The following is a 3,810-nucleotide window of genomic DNA, read 5'->3' on the forward strand; positions in this document are numbered from 1 at the left end:
GGAGATGGCTTATATTCAGATAAAAATGTATTAAAACCCATAATGAAGTGTCCATAGTTATCACAGTTGCATGGGACTGAGCATTTGGGAGTAAAAGAGGTATTTTATGTTATACCCTTCTAGTCCTTTTGAAATTTTAATCATGTGCCTGTATTTCTTCTTTTACCTTTTTAATTAGATAAGAATTTAGGAATTTACCATTTCAAAGTATTGAATTATTTTTTCAGTTTTAGGGTTTTTTTTTAAAAATGGAGAAAATCATTAACTAGAAAAATAGACTATCCAGAGAGACTCCCTTATGGTTTAATGTCGCTAAGAGTTCATTCTCGAACATGGGCCATTACTTTCACTGCAACTAAGAAGTTATACAATTACATTGGAACTAGTGTGGATTAATTTTATTTTGTCTACATAAAAAGCACAAATAAAATATATAATAACTATCATTTAAATCTGAAGCAAGTATTCTGAAAATCACATGCATAGCATTTCTTTTGCTACACTGCTGCAAACAGAATGTTTTCTTCTCTTAGAATCTGCAGTCCCGGCCTTTTTCTCCTGGAGAGGCATGAAGGGGACTTGGCAGAAGTTTCAAACCTGAACTTTCATAATCAATCAATGTCACTTAAGAATAGTGCATATCACAGTCTTTCAGTATAGAACTGTTGTCTGTGCTTATAATGTGTTTTGTTATATGAGAGCCTAATTGTTGATTATCCTTAGCACAGTATGACTCCTATTAACATAATCATGAAACCATAAGACCCTAAAAATAAAGATTTCAGCTGCTCCCAGAGTTTCTGAATATTTCTACATGACATTGAGAAACTGATATAGATGACCAAATTAATTATTTGAAATTTATCTATCCTCTCAGTATGCAAAGCAAATGGAACCAGTTGCCAGTTACTTTAAGAAGTGCTATATTTAAGGAGTAACGAACATGTCCCCAGATGTCTGTATTGTCAGGTAATTAAAGTTGTCTACAGTGCTTTTCAGATCCAATCTTCCTAACTTTCTTATGATTCCAACCCTCCCCCAAATTCAGAATGCAAAGCCTGCGACAAGAAGCTTCTGTTGTGTGCAGGGGAAATTCACCTACTTGCAGATAACTGCTGTGTTTTTGCAATTCAGATGTCAGATTCACATGATGAGTAATTTAAACATACACACATTACAGTTTACTTTGTAAATTGAAAATCTGGAAAAATCCACAGAGCATGGACCCTTTCAGCAAGGAGTGTGTTTGTTCTGCATAGTTCCTGCTAATAACCCTAATGGTTCGGGCACCCCTGTGTCCTCTCCATTGCGCTGGGCCTCGCCACCTGTGAGTCTGAGGGTGGGTGGCTCCCCCTGGATGGAATCTAATGGGGGCTTTAAAGTCACCAGCACATCAGCTCTTATTTGAAAGCGTTGGTTATTGCCTGTTTTACTTAGTAAAATTAGATTCAGAGAAACACTGAAATGTTTAGTGACACATTATTTATTATTAGTGTTATTATTATTTAATCCTCACTTGAGGATATTTTTCCATTGATTTTTAGAGAGAGTGGAAGAGAGAGGGAAAGACAGAGAGAAACATCACATCGATTGGTTGCTTCCTGCACGCACCCTGACCAGGGCCCCGGTGAGGGAGGAGCCTGCAACTGAGGTACCGTGCTCTTGACCAGAATTGAACTCAGGACCCTTCAATCCGCAGGCTGAAGCTCTATTCACGGAGCCAAACTGGCTAGGGCTGTTCAGTGACATGTTAAAGCTGAATTAAACTAGCCATGATTTTTAACTTTCAGATCATCACAGGTACTAAACGTAGAAGCAACGATCTGTCATTTATCCACTGGGATTGTTGTAACCAATTAAGGCTCAACTCTGCTCGAAAAACCTTCCTCAGATTTCTGTCTAACCGAGAGACTAGTGAACACCATCAGGATGGATAGTGTCCAACCTAAGTGATAGGAACTCCTGCAAAGGCTGTTTTACTTAACAAACACTTATGACAGGTCACATTATGTTCAAGGCACTGTGTTAAGTACTCTACAAGTATTAGCCCACTTGATCCGCCCAATAAACACCGATGGGTTCTCTTATTCTGCCCACTTAAACATGAAGGAGCCTAGATAGTTAGTTACACCTGATGTCACACCGCTGGTCAATGGCCGGGGTGGGATTTGAACTTGGGCACTGAGAAACCAGGTCCTGAATGACTTTGCTATCCTGCTCCTGTAATCAGGATAAAGCAGGTTTCTCAACCTCAACACTGCTGACATTTTGGGTGGGATCATTCTCTGTCGCAGTGGACTGTCCTGTGCATTGTAGTGTCCCTGACCTCTACCTGCCTCTTCGGTGTCTGTAACATCCCCCCGACCCCCAGTTGTGAAAACCAAAAATGTTTTCGGACATGGCCATATGTCCCCATTGGAAAAAATCATCCTTTATTGAACCCCCCCTACACACACACACACACACACACACACACACACACACACACACACATTTCTGTCATTGAAACAGAGTAACTGAAAAGGAGAAATGATCATTTAAAAAATATGATCTTACTAAAGATAATCTTGCTATGTCTTCTTACCTTCCAAAATAGACTTACCAGGAAGTGTCTCAATATATTCCTTTATTTGGTCTCCCATTCCTAGCTTTTTTTCTGAACTCTTTGTTGGCTTAAGGAGCTCTCTCCTTTTCACCTTAAGCCACGAGCGAGAATTTACGATTGTGCATAACATTGTTAGATGCATGGGTCACAGAAATGTAACAAGTTACACAGATTCCAGCTGGTTGAAGAAAAGGAGAAACAGAGAAATCAGAATTCACACAGCAGTCAGACACGTGTGCAAGCTCAGTTACGCTGTACAGACCACTTGTGCTGGAGGACCTGAGAGAGAACAAGAGGGTCGATGAGGACGGGAGTAACAAGGGCAGGCTTTATTGACAGGGCAGTGGGTACAATTTGGAGAGGAAGGTCAAAGTAAAGACAGACATCCACGAAGCATGTTATGTACAGAAATACTGAAAATCCCTGGCCCTGCTAGAACGGGGGCTACACATTGGAAGGAATAAGGAACACAACCAGAAGGAGACACTGAGCCCTTGAAGGTTTTGAACAAGAAAGTGAAGGAATGCAGCGGTGTTTCAGGAATATTAATGAGCAGAGGTGAATGAGGGATCTGAGGGAGTTCAAGTAGGGTGAAGAGAGCTATTAAATAGTCTGTTTACGTGGTAATGAAGACAGAGACCAAGATATTGGCTGTGAAATGGGAAGGGAAGGATGACTAAGGAAGAGATTTCAAACGGAGCACTTGGCAGGCATCAATGGCTTATTAGACATGAAAATAAATTTTTTAAAATGGTAGGCAGTTCCTGAGAGGGCTCTCAATGATCCCTTTCTCCTGGCAGACACACACATGTAGACACACACATGTGGTCTTCTCTCCCGCAGTACAGACTAGACTGAGATCCATTTCCAGGGGAAAAAGGGTGGCAAAAGCAATGGCATGTCACCTTGGAGATTAGATCACAAAAACCTGTGGTTTCTATCTTGGGCATCTCTCTCACACACACTCTTAGAGCCCTGGTTCTGGGACAAGCCAAATGCCATGCTGTGGGCAGCTCTGAGGGGAGACCCACACGATGAGGAAAGGATGTCCCTGGACACCAGCCAGCAAGGACCTGAGGCCCGTCGGCAGTTGCATGAGTGAGCTGAGAAGCTACCCTCTCCACCCCCAGGCCGGCCTTGAGGTGACTGCAGGACTGGCCAGCATCTCAACGGCATCCTCAAGAGAGATGCAGGACCAGAGGATG

This window comes from Plecotus auritus (genome assembly GCF_963455305.1).
Source record: "Plecotus auritus genome assembly, chromosome: 3".
Taxonomy (NCBI): domain Eukaryota; kingdom Metazoa; phylum Chordata; class Mammalia; order Chiroptera; family Vespertilionidae; genus Plecotus; species Plecotus auritus.